Here is a 16,810-nt window from a genome sequence, read left to right as displayed (position 1 = left end):
TCATTCTGGTTAGTAAAGGAGGAGTCAATTTCCCGGCTGCGGTTAGAAAACAAACTGCTGAAATATGCAGTCAAAACACATCTGACTTAGAATAAAAAACTCTTGGTGAATGAGGAGTTGTTCAGAAATAACTTGGTTACTGGGGTGTGTGCGTGTTCCTATCAGTGACGCCATGGGAACTGTATGCTGTCAAAGCCTTTTGAAGTATGGGTGGGGTGGAAAGCCAATAGTCTTGGAAGATACCAAAATTAATGGATTAGCATATGTCTGCAATCAAAAGCCCATAGAGGTCCTGGATTAGGGACCAGAAATATGATAACTATTGTATACACATCACAACAGAAGGGAATATAAATTATCCTAGCAACATTAATGGAAGTTGGCCTTACTTTGTGGAGACAGAAGGGACGTGTATGAGATGCAGGGCTGCTTCTCATTTCTATGATTGAGGTGGGATTAGGGGAATCAGTTTAGTTTCTCTGATAGGAAAAGGAAAGGGTTTAGTCTGCTCCAGTTACTTTTAACCAAACATTGCTGCTATTTTACCAATAGTTACAACACAGGGAAGTACAAGGATTGCAATTGTGCCCGATCGTGAGAATAGTGAGATTTCTCCCCCTGGCCCCTTGCACACTTGCAGAGCGGTCAGGCAGCCTGGTCATAATGGTTTTATTTCTACTTTCTGTTTTCCTCCTTAAATCAGTTCCCCTTTTTTAGAACCATCGAGACTGACGGCTCTAGCTGGTTATTTTGTCTGTCACAGGATTATAGACAGGGGACAGGGTGTGGCTGAGGTTGGGACTTGACTGAGGGTGAATTAGCTGAAGCTCAAGTCAGAGGTGACACCGAGGGAAGCCTACAGAGGGTGTGGTGTGAGGCTCAAGTCTCAGTTGACTACTGAGCAGGTTCAGTTGCACTTCTCTTCTGTAAAAGTCCTAAAGCCCCAATTGCATCCACATACCAACGTACAGTGATCTTGTCCTAGAGCTGATGAATGCACGGCACGATCCTCAGCTGGGAGGAAGGGACAGAGTTTCCTAACAAGCTGCAGATGGTCAAAGGCTTTTTTCCCCACTGACGCAGCCTGATCATCCAGGCTTAGGGATGAGTCGAACATCTGTGCTTTATAAGACAATTACAATCATTGCTGTCTCATATGGTCCTTTGTTACTTCCAGTTTAGAGCATCACAATGCGCTCTGCATGGGGCTAACCTTGAAGGTTACTCAGAAATTAGTGTAGAATGTGACTGGCTTTGTAAATGAACTACAAGGAGCCTATTGCAATTCTCCAAAGTACCTTGGCTTGCCGTTTCCTTCTGGCTGAGATTCAAAGTGATGGCTGATCTGTGCCTGGGATCCTGGCTACTGGAAAGACTTCATCTTTTTCTGTATGCCACCAGGGCAGATCTAGTCTCTGGATCTGTAAGAGTGGGGCAGGAGCCTGGGTATTCTCTAGAGACAGCCCTTGGCTCTGGACCTTGCCTCCCACACTGGACTTGAAGAACTAGAGTAGCCTTCAGGGTATGGAATGAGGCCCATCTTTTCTCTTAGGTTCGTGTCTGAGGAGGGCGATTATGGGGTTACCATGTAGTTTGAAAGGCCATGACAGTTTTTCCAATATCAAATGTTCTTAATCACGAATTTATGGGCATTTTTATAAATCAATACGATTATTGTAAAACAAAGCTGTGACAAACGAATTGATGTCTCACTTGTGACCCTTGAACGCTTTCTGAATGCTTCCTCGGAAGAGGCCATTGCAACATTCAGTTTGGCGTTTCTAGAGGTTACATCCATGCAGCATCCCCAGAAGTGTGAACATTGTTACAACCCCCTTTCCCTACTCCCTTAAATAGTTTTTCTTTGAGAAAAGTGTGTACATTGAAGAAGCCAGAGAATTTGCATGGAAGAAATGGCAAGATGGATGGGAAGCCCTGTTATTTTGACAAATAATGACCAGAGTTGTGCTTATAATACTGGGGAAAAGAGAGAGCTGGAACTCCTATTGTTATCAAACTAGCTGAGCTATCCAGCATGAAGAGGGGAAAGTGAAGGAATGATTTCAAGCAGAAAAATAGATAATCTCCCATCCCAGGTTAAATGGTTGGGAGAATTTATGGGATATTTAGGAGATCGACAGTTCACTCTATATCACAGTTTGAGGCCTTCAACACTGGTTTCAAGTAACACAGTAGGATGCCTGGCCTTTGCCTTTCAATTTCTAGTAATATCTAAGCTAATCCAAATAGGCATGTTTAACAGGAGATAGCAAAGAGCTGCTGGGAAAGAGAAAGAAACCTGATACTTGAAATATATAGTTTAATTTGTTTTACTTGTCCTGGGAAGACCTGAAATCCCCGTGTGGGGGGTATTTTTTATGTCTGTGAAATATATTTATATACATCCTTCTCTCAGTCTTAAACATTCAGAAATGTCATTCTGTGGTTCAGTTTATAAAATCGGTAGAACAAATGAATTTGTAAATGGGTTCATAATGAGGAAGCTCCAGCTATTCTTTTCTGTTTAGTATTCTGCTGAATGTACTTAACACTTGTTTCTCGTGAGTTACACTGTCAATGGGCCTAATCTTGCAAGGTTCTGGGCACCTATAACCCCTATTTATTCCTACTGAAATCAATAGGAACAGAAGGTGTTCCGCACTCACCCTCTGAAAATCTTTTGTCTTTAAGGTCTTTCAAGCAGAAGTCAAACTGAGAGAGGGGACAAGGAAGGTGGTGGTACTTTTCTAAGCTCCGCTCACAAAATAAGTGAGTCACTAAAATGAGACATTTCATAGAATCATAGAATCATAGAATTCAAGATCAGAAGGGACCATTATGATCATCTAGTCTGACCTCCTGCTAGATGCAGGCCACATAAGCCGATCCACCCACTCCTTTAGCAAGCGACCCCTGCCCCATGCTTTGGAGGAAGGCGAAAAACCTCCAGGGCCACTGCCAATCTTCCCTGGAGGAAAATTCCTTCCCGACCCCAAATATGGCGGTCAGCTGAACCCCGAGCATGCGGGCAAGACTCTCCAGCCATACCCTCTGGAAAAAGGTTATATCATATCATTGACCCATTGTACTATTTACCAGTGTGGCACTTAATTGACCTATTGACTAAGCCCGTTATCCTATCATACCATCTCCTCCATAAACTTATCTAGCTTAATCTTAAAGTCGTGGAGGTCCTTCGCCCCCACTGTTTCCTCGGTAGGCTGTTCCAGTATTGCACTCCCTGATGGTTAGAAACCTTCGTCTAATTTCAAGCCTGAATTTCCTGACTGACAATTTATATCCGTTTGTCCTCGTGTCCACATTAGCACTGAGCTGAAATAATTCCTCTCCTTCCCTGGTATTTATCCCTCTGATATATTTAAAGAGTGCAATCATATCTCCTCTTATCCTTCTTTTGGTTAAGGAAAACAAACCGAGCTCCTCAAGTCTCCTTTCATACGACAGGCCTTCCATTCCTCGGATCATTCTAGTGGCCCTTCTTTGTACCTGCTCCAGTTTGAATTCATCCTTCTTAAACATGGGAGACCAAAACTGCACACAATACTCCAAATGAGGTCTCACCAACGCCTTATATAACGGGACTAGCACCTCCTTATCCCTACTAGAAATACCTCGCCTAATGCATCCCAAGACCGCATTAGCTTTTTAACAGCCACATCACATTGCCTACTCATAGTCATCCTACGATCAACCAGGACTCCTAGGTCCTTCTCCTCCTCCGTTACTTCCAACTGGTGCGTCCCCAGCTTATAACTAAAATTCTTGTTAGTCATCCCTAAATGCATAACCTTACACTTCTCACTATTGAATTTCATCCTGTTACTAATACTCCAGTTTACAAGGTCATCCAAATCTCCCTGGAGGATATCCCGATCCTTTTCCGAATTGGCAATACCTCCCAACTTGGTGTCATCCGCAAACTTTATCAGCCCACTCCTACTCTTGGTTCCCAGGTCAGCAATAAATAGATTAAATAAAATCGGACCCAAAACCGAACCTTGAGGAACTCCACTGGTAACCCCCCTCCAACCTGACAGTTCCCCCTTCAATACTACCCTCTGAAGTCTCCCTTTAACCAGCTCCTTATCCACCTCTGGATTTTCATTTCGATCCCCATCTTTTCCAATTTAACCAGTAATTCTTCATGCGGTACCGTATCAAACGCCTTACTGAAATCCAGATATATTAGATCCACCGCGTTTCCCTTGTCTAAAAAATCTGTTACTTTCTCAAAGAAGGAGATCAGGTTGGTTTGGCACGATCTACCTTTCGTAAATCCATGCTGTAATCTATCCCAGTTGCCATCGGCCTCATGCTCCGGAACCACTCTCTCTTTTAAGATTTTTTCCATGACTTTGCATACTACAGATGTTAAACTAACAGGCCTGTAGTTACCCGGGTCACTTTTTTTCCCCTTCTTGAATATAGGAACTACATTAGCTAATCTCCAGTCAAACGGTACAACCCCCGAATTTAGAGACTTATTAAAAATTATCGCTAATGGGCTAGCAATATCACTCGCCAATTCCCTTAATATTCTAGGATGAAGATTATCCGGGCCCCCCGATTTACTTCCGTTAAGTTGTTCAAGTTTGGCTTCTACCTCAGATACCGTAATGTCTACCCCCATATCTTCATTCCCATCGGTCCCTCTATCACTATTCCTTAGCCCTTTACATTTCTCAGGGTAGATTGTGCAGATGTTCAAACTATGGTGATGTGTGCTTTCTGAGCTCTGCTGGACTCAAGGTCTGCTAGGCATTGTGGTATTGTCAGCTTGACTGAGGGGAAAAATGGTGTTATCTTCTAAATGCCACCCTCCTCTGGCACCAAAACAAGATGCTGTTCACAGTAAGTTGTGTGCAGATCTGTGATCTTCCTTCTCCTTTCTAACACGAGGAATGCAATAGTTAACCATGATGACATTTAAAATCTAATCACTAGGCATCCGAGTTAACCTCTCACTGAGAAGAATAAAGTAGTTCACAGCTCTCAGAGCTGTTTGTTCCAGGCTCTCTGCAGACTCCTGTAGACAGGGTTGCATCAATTACATCAGTTCACATTTCTGAAATTTTCTTCACAACCATAATAGCTAGAGACTTTTTTTCATTTAACATGAAAACTGTGGTTCTGGAGAACATGATAGCTGCTGCAGAGAGGTATCAGGGTATTGTACCCCTGTGTAGTGGCCCAATCTGAAACTTGGCTGCGCACCCAGAAATTGAGTCATCCCCAGTTGCTAGTCACATCTGGAAATCTTGGCTTGAAAGGGACCCATCAGTCAATTGGTGTCCACAATGAGAATTTGCAAGGAAAAAAAATTGCCCAACCTAAGGATGCTCCCCGCAATCTCTTTATATTGCTATGAGTTTGTTCACTGTTTTTAAAGTTTACTGGAATCTATGTTTTTTAAACAGAAGAGAGTCCTGGAATGACATTGAAAAGTACAACAGTAATTACATTGTATGTATGAAGATCTATTATTATATATTTTTAAAATGTTTACTTTCTTCATCTCTTTTCTTGATTTTGGTTGCTAGTAACTGAGATAGTGGTGAATGCAGGTCCCCTGCATCAATAGAATATTATTTATCTGTTTATACCATATTCATCGTCCTAATATCTGAGAGCCTTCACATTTTTACTGTTGAACTCGCTCTGGCAAAGTATTCATACAAATGCATCCAGTGTTAATTGGGCAAATAAATCGTACTTTCAGAAAATACCTAATCAGAATGATGGGCTAATTTCTCTCATGCTGATATCTGTTCAGTGCAGGAGAAGTGGAAGGGAGAGCTGTTGAAACTGGCTCTAGCTCCCTTATTCTCCACCTTCCACAGCTCAAACTCTAGCCTCGGCATAATTTAAAGCAGCCTCATGGGCTGCTCTGACTCCTGCCAGCTGCCAGAAATCCTCAAGGGATGCTCTATCAGCTAAGAAGTGACAGAGAGCATTAGTGCTCTGGCCACATCTCTCCAACTGATGCCTCCTATATTGTGATTGGCAGTGGGGGAAGGTGTGCCATAGGCAGGGGCGGCTCTAGGCACCAGCAAAACAAGCTGGTGCCTAGGGCGGCAAAAGGCTGGGCCGCGCCTGGGACGACTGGACCTGCCGCAGGCATGACTGCGAGGGGGGGTCCCGTCCCGCGCTGGGGCCGCCGGACCGCCGCGCGTCCGCGCGGCGCGGAGGTCCAGCCGAGCCACGCGGGACCAGCGGTCCTCTGCAGTCATGCCCGAGGTCCACTGCTCCGCGCCTCCCGCATGACTGCTTGGGGCGGCCAAAAAGGTAGAGCCGCCCCTGGCCATAGGCACTGTCTATGCGGACTTTATGCTAGCTGAGATCTTCCCCTGTAAGGAGAATGATCAACTGGTCAAATATAGCCAGAATCTGGTTGCTTCATGTCACCTGAATGGCACAAAAGGGTCTAATTGTAGGAGAGAATCTGGCCTTATATCTTCAGGATAACTAAAAGGAAGATGGGAATATATCAAAGAAGTCTTAAATGGCCATAGTTCTTTTCCATCTACAGAAAAAGGGAAGCACTAATATCATAATATAATATGAATTTATCTCAGTTTACTGCTGGCCAGTCAGCACTAGAGTCAGCTGTATTTAGTTATCTTTCCAGTCTGATAGCCAAAAATGTACAGGAACATAATCTATTGTTATGATCTATGGAGCACATTCAGATCCGGTGTAAGTATGGAGGCACAACTCCATCAACTTTAGTGGGAACGTACAGGCCTGTGCTGCATTTGGCCCTATATCTTCTAAAGGTATTTCTAGACTATGCAGAGATGTGCCCTGTGCTTTCTTTCACTCCGCTTAATAGTAGGCAGATCAGCACATTTTTCACTCTGTGATGCTATATTTTACATTTGCATGGAAGGTCAAGAACTTTTTTGCATGTGCATGTTACTTTGGTGAAGTTTTCTTAATGATGCAGGTAAGGAGGGTGTCATTTTTTAAGGGCATTGACCAAAATGATGCAAAGACAGCCACTGAAATCAGAGAGGCTGATTCTTGGTGACATCCCGGATTCTGCTACTGTGAGTTAAAAACCCAGTACTTCCCCCTCATTAAACGTAAACTTATTGTGTGTTTCATATATACAGTGTGTATATAGAGATATATCTCCCAGAAAAGAAAATAACCTCAGCCCATCATCTTCTACAGTATAGGACTCAAGGTCCAGCCATTCATCTGGCCTATTTAATGTAATTTTCCTATTATTCAAGTGTAATCAAAAGACTAGATAATAGAGCATAATTTGGAGCAATCCGCTGAAGCTATTCTGAAAGACTTTTTTCCTGACACCTTACGCCCTGGTGTGGAAGTGACAGGCCATCATGGGCCTGCTGTAAATTACTCAATAACATTCCAGATTCTAGGTAATTATTTGAGATGTTCTAAACCTATTGAAACAACGAGGACTCCAGTGGCACCTTAAAGATTAACAGATATATTTGGGCATAAGCCACGAAAGTTTATGCCCAAATAAATCTGTTAGTCTTTAAGACCCCTCGTTGTTTTTGTGGATACAGACTAACACGGCTACCCCTCTACTACTAAACCTATTGATTATGTCTCTGTGTGCTTAAATCTAATAAATTGTTGTTTTTAGATAAGAGCACGCTTACTTGTATTAATCTTTCATTAGACAGAATTTCTGTGTTCCCATTGACACCTCCTGGAATGAAACAGTTAAGTTACCACTGCTCTGAAAACCCTGGGTAACAGACCAAGTGCTCACCTGTACCTTTGCAACAGCGTTTGAAGACTGCTTTGAAAGTGTTTCTACCAATGAAGCAAAACTTCAGGGTCAAGCCTCACCTGGTCATTCTCTATCTAATGGTAAGGCTGAAGATTCTGATTTCTGGGTGGAGCTCTGTCAGATCACAGCAGCTGATTGTGAAATATTTTGAATACCCAGCCTTTGCCATGGTTTATTTGCTAGAGGGAGACATGCAGTGTTGTGCTGTCCATTGAGATGCAGTGGACTGCAGATAATTCTGGTTTCCTTAAAGGCTCCTTACTTTCTAAACTTCACCTTTGGTTAAGAGCTGAAGTTTACAGAGTATATGTAAAGAGGCATACTAGCTCACTACGACTTGTCAGGGGACTCTTCCTAGGCCAGACCACTCTGTTCTAGGATTTGTGTTTGGAAACCTTCCAGTGGGATACACAATGCATATAATGGAGGGTTGGGATGGGGGAAGAACCTCAGGGAGGAGGTTGGGGTTAAATACACACTGCGGACTCTGCTTTTAGGGCCTGACACTGGAGTTCTATGATCTGGGTGTACTACCAGCTCTCCTATCCCCTCAGGACGAGTCGGGATAGGTTAGTTCCCTTTAATCATTTTTGTTGCTCTTCTCTGCACTTTCTCCAATTTGTCCACATCTTTCCTGAAATGTGGCGCCCAGAACTGGACACAATACTCCAGTTGAGGCCTCATCAGCATGGAGTAGAGCAGAAGAATTACTTCTCGTGTCTTGCTTACAACACTCCTGCTAATACATCCCAGAATGATGTTTGCTTATTTTGCAACAGTGTTACACTATTGACTCCTCTTTAGCTTGTGATCCTCTACAACCCCCAGATCCCTTTCTGCAGTGCTCCTTCCTAGGTAGTCATTTCCCATTTTGTATGAGCAAAACGGATTGTTCCTTCCTAAGTGGAGTGATTTGCATTTGTTCTTATTGAATTTCATCCTATTTTTTTCAGACCATTTCTCCAGCTTGTCCAGACCATTTTGAATTTTAATCCTACCCTTCAGCTGGGGGGTGGGTGGGCTCAGGACTCCTGGCTTCAGCTGCCAGGCGGGGGCTCGGGGCTTCTGCCCTGCGGAGTGGCAGGCTTTAGCCCCACGGGTAGGGGAGGATTTAGGGCTTCTGCCCTTTGGGATGCTGAGGCTCCGTGCTTGGGGCTTTAGCCCTGCGGGTGTGGGGGGACTCATGGCTTCTGTCCTGCAGGGCACTGGGGCTTCGGACTCTGAGATTTCTGCCCTGGGCCCCAGCCAGTCTAATGCCAACTCTGCTTTGCGGACCCCTGGTTGAGAAATGCTGATCTAGTCTGACCTGTGTAATACCGGCCATAAACTTTCATTAAGTAATTCCTGCATCTAACACACAAATTCTGGTTGAGAAAACACATAGCTTTTAGAAAAATATCCACTCTTGATTTAAAGACATCTAATGCTGGAGAATCCACCACATCCCTAGTAAATTGTTTGAATGGTTGATTACGCTCACTGTTTAAAACATTAGTGCAATTTTTTTTCCTTGTGTGAATTTGTGTAGCTTTAGCTTACAGGTGTTAAACTTTCTTCTTTGTTTCCATTGCTTTGAATTGGATTGGAAGAAGACACCGCTCAGGAGGCTCTAAACTAATGGCTCAGGAAAATAACCCCCCAAAGCTGCCCTCTTGGCCGACACACCAGGGATGAATCGGGGACATCCAGAACTGGAAGCATGAGCAGCTGTAGCTCGAGATAAAGAACCAAGGCTCTGTTGCTGAGGGCTGTAACAACTCATGGCCTCTGTGGATTGGCACAGAGAACTCAATACACTTCCTTCATGAACATGGTTTCTGAGTGTTTTCGGTTTGATATAAGGTTGAACTCACAACCCTGGGTGTAGGAGGCCAGTGCTCAAACCACTGAGCTATTGATATACCACAGGGTATAGTTCTGGTTGCTGGGAAACCATAATCTACACCAGGAGTTCTCCAACTTTTACTCTGTAAGACCTCCCGTCCAACAGGCTATAAAAACTCCAGGGCCCAGCGGAAGGTGAGGAAGGAGGCTCTGGGTAGTGGGGCTCAGAGCCTCTGCTTCGTGTGGCTTTAGCCTTGCGGGGGGGGGGGGCCTTCTGCCCTGGGGCACAGCCAGTCTAATGCTGGCCCTGCTTCACAGACCCCTCCTGAACCAGCTTGTGGCCCCCTCGGGAGCTGCAGACCCTCACTGAGAACTGGTTTATATCACTGTGATTGCAGTAGTGTCTTCTTTAGTTCTATTAGTATTTTTTCCCAGCTGGATGTGCAGACTAATAGCCATGCCTCTTTTAACTTACACGTTATGCAGGGCTGAGTTTGGCCAATGTTTAGGTGAGAGACCTCGAAAGATACAGGAGATGATGCTTTGTTTTGAGTCAGTACTGCCCCAGATTTTGGAATCAAATTAGCTGCTGGAGTTCGCTCTTTTTGGATCAGATTTAAAACTAAAGTCTTTGACCCTTTGTAGTCAAAGTCTCCAGGGCATTTTAATTCAGCATATGGAAGTTTGATCATTGTCTTGGACAAATTCCAGCTTGAACGATTACATTTTGCTGATCTAATTTGCATACTCTACTGGCTATAGTATTCTTCTTGCCTGAGACTGCTGTGTAGCATTGAAGTATTATGTTAAACAGCTACGGTGCTCTTCTCCAGAAGAGATGAATGCAAACACAATATAACGAGAGCCCTGCAAATCCACGCACCATTTTTTGGGTAGTGGATCGGATGCAGATACAATTGCGCAGGGCTCTACTCACCGGTGGCGCCTGGCCCCGCAGGGTCTGGTTTAGGCAGCTGGGGGGCGCAGTGTGCTCGGGGCCAGCAGCAGCAGCCAGTGGCTGGGGCTGGGCAGCAGGTCGTGGCCGGAGCTGTTCAGCAACCGCTTGCCAGGCTGCATTCTGTCCAGCAGCTCGGGCCCCTCGGCCAGCGCCAGCATCGCCACTGAGGCCTGGCCCAGCAGCACTGGCCGCGCTCCCAGTCCCGGGCCTGGCCCACCGGCTCCTGGGCAGCAGGGCCCACCCCTGGCCACGGAGATTGGAGTGGGCACGGCTCCGGCGCCCCACCCCTCTGCCCCACTGTGATGCAACATGCACTGCTGCTGCCGTGTGCCGTTGCTCACGAGCCCTGGGAGCAAACACTCAATGTGATGCCTCTTCCCCTCAGCCCTGCCTCCACTGAGTAGCTACAGTCCTGAGTGAACCAGTGTCTAACCACAATGGTGGGAAGAAAGAGCTAGCTTTAATATAATACCACCCAGCATGACTTCTTGCACACAAACGTAAAAAGAAGAAAGAAAAATTGGCCTCTGGCAGAATGTGCATCGCTTAGGCTGTTCTGAGTCCAGATGTTAAACGATGCTGACACACGTGACTATAATGCCCTTTCAGTATAACAGCAAAATGTATATTGATACCAAGAGCAACCCTTGTTATAGCATTTTAAATAGGAGCTAACATAAGTCAAGTCAATAGTACAAGTTGAATTTCTCTAAGAATTTATTCATCTAGGGCCTTTCCACCATCTGAATTCCAAATGAGATTCTCTGATTTTCCCTGCAAGGCACTTATCTAACTCTATCTCCCAGGAAATCTAATTTTTAATGGAAAATATTGCCATAGTAACATTTTCAATAGTAAGTTTACTCTGAAGGAATTCATTATTAAACAAGTTCAAGCAGTGTGCAAAGCATGGTTCATTGAATCACACATGTTAGGGATGGAAAAGACCTTTTTATTAGGACATCCAGTCACTCCTGCTGTGGTGTTTAATGGTCACTCACTGCTTAAGGTGCTTTCAGGAGATCTGGTTGATTCTGTATCTTGTTCCAAACTGGCTGTGCATAACAAGAGCAGACTGTGTCTGGGAAGCTCAGCCCTTAAAGTCACAGTCCCCAATATCACCCTTCTAAGCCAACATTTAATAACAGTAACACTTAAAAATACAATTAACTAATACACAGTTACAAATACTTATAACCAACCTGATAACTAAACTTGCTAACAGTGTTCAGTTATTCTTTAAGGTGCCCTGGATTGTTGCTTGGACCTGCAGGCTCCCCAAACATCAGCACTACTGGTGTCAGGAGGTGGCAAGTCCACTTCTGGTTGTTCCATGTTCTGGGACTCTGTTGTCTCAACTTGTGGTGGCTGTTGCCTGTCTAAGACTTCCTTGGGCTAAGCTGCAGAATCAATTCCCCTTATCTCCCTTCCTCTGGGGCCTGGAGGAGGCATTGCCTTCTCCTCAGTAGTAGATGTCCAGCTGTACTATAAGCTCATACTATCATGGAGCAGCCCCTAGTGACATCAGTGCTGTTCATGACCCTTAGTTCCCATAATAGAGACCCACTGCATCATTTTCATGAAGTGATGGGCGCTCTTGGGACTCCAAATCAGACTGGTTTCTTGTTTTGTTTTGCCTGATCTGTCTCTTTATACATGTGCAAGTCCCCAGTGACTCTGACATTTCTTGTTTTCAGTTTTCTGCTGAAGAAACCATCAGCAGGGGACATCCCGTGTTTCATTGGTGCCATTCTGTAATATAACCATGGTAAATTTGGAGTGTGACTCTGGAGGCTTTTTCAGAAGGGGCGTTATTATTTTGACACACTTTCCCCCCAACCTGTTGGATTCAGGATAATAGAGACTGGCTGTTACATGTCTAAACCTGCACTTCACTGCAAACTCTTTAAACACATGCCTACTGAACTGTGGCCAATCGTTAGAGGTTACTATGTCAGGAATGCCATGTCTAGCAAAAAGAGAATTGACATGTGCAATCACCTATCTGTTTAGGTGTAGTAGGCGCATGGGACCCCAGTAACAAGCGACTGTTGAGATAATGTGGAATCAGTCAACGCTACGCTCGGCTGATGCAGCAACTCATGGTGTTGGATGCCATCAGGTGGTCGAGGGACATCTACCTAGAACACATCGCCAGACATTGGCAATACCAGGAGGGATGAGCTGGATTGACAATGAGAAGCGCATTCGGGAAAGTCACTGAAATACTTCCCTGATGGAGTGTATTTTCTTACAGACAATCTACCCTAAATTCTCAGTTACTGAGGGACAACCTTCACTCATTCATATATTTTCTTTCCACAACCAACTCTGTGTATAACTTTTCATGAGTAATGTACCCGAATAAGTGGATGCTAATGTCTGAACTGTATTGTTAAATTTATTCACCTAAATTTAGGTTATTGCTGATTATGTACTATATGTACTGGATGACTTTTAAAACAAACTTTGTATTTGTGGATAATCTAAGCACTATACCCAGATGTACAGACCCTCATTTCTTAACCTGTGTATTCTATTCTTTTTTAACATTAGCTTTAATAATTTTTAAAAATCTTTTAGTAAGTCTCTCTTGTGAATGTCTTTCTTTTTCCTGGCACCAACTGATTGCAGAGTGAAGTGCTGTGTAACCTTTCTCCAGTCTTTCACATTTCCAGAGAGTTTCAGCACGGCTCCATTCTTCCACTCGGGATTTTCTTAATCTCTTTTAGTTTTGGATTACATATGGTGCTCCGCGATCACTCAGTACTTAAGGTGCTTGCAAGAGCTCTACTTTATTCTGTGTGGTTGGCTGTGCCTAACAACAAGAGCGTTGTGGTGCTCTGCATAGACTCTCTGTCTGGGGAGCTCAGCCCTTAAAGGTGCAGTCTCCAATACCACACCTGCTGCCAGAGCAAAATCTGTGCTTGAGTGCATGTTATTTATTTAGACACCATTATGCATATAAGTATAGTGATTGCTTGGCTCACACATGGTGTAAAACACCACTTCAGTCTGATGTTGTAAGTTGCCACCAGGCTGATAAATGACCATTGTCTTAGCCTTTGAGGTGTATTAATGCTGCATATTTCTGCTGATACCGTGAAGCAGAGATGGCACTGGAAGGTTTCCTAGTGTTCTGTGCTGCGTATGGGTTCCAGCACTTGAGAATTAGCGTGATGTTCAGTCATCTGGCTGTTTGTAATCCCCACGCTTATTGTTACAAGACCTACCTTTGACCCATCACTTTAGTATCTGAGTTCCTTATGAAGAATATGGAGCAAGAAGGAACAAAGAAATGCACATGGGTGAAGAAGTGAATTTCATGGACAGACAGCCCACAGATCAGCTTCCTAAATTGTCTGTGGTTATACCAAGGCCTCTGATCTTGAGGCAATTTGCTGTGTGCTTGCTTGACACTGTCACTGCTAGATGAGATAACTTGGGTGTCCCTGTTTTAATAAGGATTTGCAGACTCAAGAGGTAGGTTCAGATAAACATCTCAATTTTTGGACAGTTATCAAATCTGAACCTAAACTATGGATTGCTCATGTTTTGCCCATTCCTGGTAGACTTGCCGAGTTTGGAGGCATGCTGTTGTGTTTGGAGATAATGTATCTGAACTCTTCTGAAGCAGCTCATGCCATGTCACAACTAATTATAAACAGCATTCTGTTTTAGATGAGGCCTTTGTTGAAGGTGTTTACTTACCTCAGCAAAGGGAGAAAGGGCTTGGAAAGAAGAAAAGATATCAAAGGCTTAGAATAAATCTTGACTTCAAACAGAAGCACATCATGTTCTGAAAGTGTTTAGCAATTAATTATATATACACACAATCAAGGCTACTTCTAATAGACAAGCATCTGTCTTTAAGTAAACTCATTAAAGTATTCACAAGAATTCCAATATATTTCTTTTTGACCTATAGTTGAAGTCATCTTTAAGAGACAAAATATTTGTGTTTGGTCCCTTGGATGATTTCTTAAGATAGATTTATTTGTGTGTGTGTATGTGTGTGTGTGTGTGTGTGTGTGAGTGAATTTACACCATGCTCTTCATCTGACTGCCTAACAAAATTTAGAAAGGTTATGAAGAATGATGTGGTCTAACTTAAATCCTTCCCTTCTTCCAGGAGAGAGTGACTTTAAATACACCTACTTCTCCTTTTTCCCCTCCTCTCTTTCTCTGACCTTCTTCTTTTTCTAGTTATGGGAACTCTAAATGGAAGAATTGAGTTTTTTCAATTGGTCCTGAAGGTCGTGAGTTTCGCTGTCACTTGGATCTGTGGAAATGAGTTCCACGGTAGGGAGCCAGGTGCCAAATACGTCTTTTTTCCTGCCTCTCTGACCCCAACCTCCTCTGGACATTTCGTCCTTTGCAGGTCATCTGTATGCCAGAGTAGCGAGTGAGGATGCTGTATGAAGAGGGGATGTAGGAACTGTTGTATTGATAGTTGTGGACAACAGACAGTCACAATGTCCCATTTAGCCACCAACAGAGTGGTCTATTGGCTGTATAGCAATAACCCCATCTTTGTGCAGACCAGAGATACAAATTCAGCTCCTCAAAGAGTGGATTGCAATCCAGGGTAGGGCAGGTATGAGCAAGACTATGTGACTGATTATATTTTATACTTGTATTTCTTACACCTGCTGACAAACATAGAGGGTTTTTTAGTTGCATCACAACAGCACATAAATTGATGTGACTGGCAGTCTGTGCTGAAGAAAGGGAAGGTCCAGGATTAGAATAGTAAAGATGTTGCAAAGATTTATATGTTTTGGAGGATACTGTGGAGAAACTTTCACTGTCTCTAGCTGTACCATGCCAAGTGCCGTCAATTCACAGACACAAAAATAGCCATGCAACTGGATTTCACTCTGTTTGGAGGCTAGGAGTCCTGTTCTCAAACTTGTTTCTTTGGATGTCTTACATTCTTTTTGGCCTTTTCATTTATTCCTCAGTGCATGAAATACTGAGGGACTTAATATATTTTTCAAATTCCTAAGTGCTAATTTGAAAACCCAGATGCAAAACGAGACCTCCTAGCTTAGACATCAGCATTTGAAAATCGGGCTTTGAACAATTCTACACACCTCTACCTAAGACATCATTCACCATTTCCCACAGCTTCTGTGACCTTCAATAAAGGAAAAAATTCATGTAAGATTTTTCCTGCAAGAACTCTTTTCATTCCTACTGTATTTGTTTAGGTGCTGGGTGTGTTATGAGGCTCTTGCACTAAATTTTCAGTCATCATATCAGTCTGCTGAAATGACTTTCTAGTACTTTTAACTTGGTTTTCAGAATGACTTGATTTACATATTTGAATTGTAAAAAGAGCAGGAGTACTTGTGGCACCTTAGAGACTAACAAATTTATTGTATCATAAGCTGCTACAATAAATTTGTTAGTCTCTAAGGTGCCACAAGTATTCCTATTCTTTTTGTGGATACAGACTAACACAGCTACTACTCTGAAACCTGATATTTGAATTGTGTATGTCTGAAATAGATTATATCTTATTAGAAAAAACTTTTTTTTTCTATTCCTAGGTGAAAGCAATGTGCTAATAACTGTGGGTTTTTTTAGCCTTGATGACTTTCTATCCTAACTGTAGAAACTGTATTCATCCAAGACTTAAACAACATGTAAATTTGATAACAAATTTCTGAACATAGACATAGTTTTTAATATCAGATCAATCAAACTCTCTATTATTAATTATAAACAAAAATGCTTCTCTTTGTTTTGATTGAAAAGTAAATTAAGGACTCTTCACTTTCACTTGCACAGGTATAAATTAGGACTGACTCCTACTAGACTAATTCCAGTGATTTGAATAGAATTACTCCTAATTTATACTGATGCAAATGAGAGGAGGGATCCTTCTCTGACCTAAGGAACAATGCAACTTGCAAAGTAATCCAGCTCCCAGGCTTGTTTTTATGGGTCCTACACATGCCTATCACAACATATGGTGTATCTCATCCAGTGCAGTAAATGCCCCAGTAGCAATTATGTGGTTGAAACAAGACAATCCTACACTCTCGAATGAACTCACACAGGACAATGATAAAAGACCAAAACACGCTATCACCTGTGGGTGATCACTTTTAACAAAGTAATCACTTTCAGTGTTGCCAACTCTCATGATTTTGTCACGAGTCTCATGATTATTATTATTTTCCTTAAAGCCCCAGCTCCTGGAGTCAAGTGGATATGTGATTATT

The 16,810-nt window shown here is 43.1% G+C and overlaps 2 long non-coding RNA genes across 5 annotated transcripts in view; both read left to right on the top strand.

Annotated features, from left to right (window-relative positions):
* Positions 1–9,609, top strand: part of LOC120395465 — a 96,118-nt gene extending 86,509 nt beyond the window's left edge. For all 4 annotated transcript variants that reach the window (XR_005592643.1, XR_005592642.1, XR_005592645.1 and 1 more), the window contains 2 exons: positions 7,682–7,875; positions 9,385–9,609. This is a non-coding gene — a long non-coding RNA (uncharacterized LOC120395465). The remainder of the gene's footprint in view (positions 1–7,681; positions 7,876–9,384) is intronic.
* Positions 9,610–9,709: 100 nt separating this feature from the next.
* Positions 9,710–13,163, top strand: LOC120396075. The gene is made up of 2 exons (XR_005592963.1): positions 9,710–9,814; positions 12,275–13,163. It is a non-coding gene; the product is annotated as an uncharacterized LOC120396075 (long non-coding RNA).
* The last annotated feature ends 3,647 nt before the right edge of the window (positions 13,164–16,810 follow it).

Source organism: Mauremys reevesii, linkage group 1 (assembly GCF_016161935.1).
Source record: "Mauremys reevesii isolate NIE-2019 linkage group 1, ASM1616193v1, whole genome shotgun sequence".
NCBI lineage: Eukaryota > Metazoa > Chordata > Testudines > Geoemydidae > Mauremys > Mauremys reevesii.
This window is presented reverse-complemented; position numbering and strand designations above follow the sequence as displayed.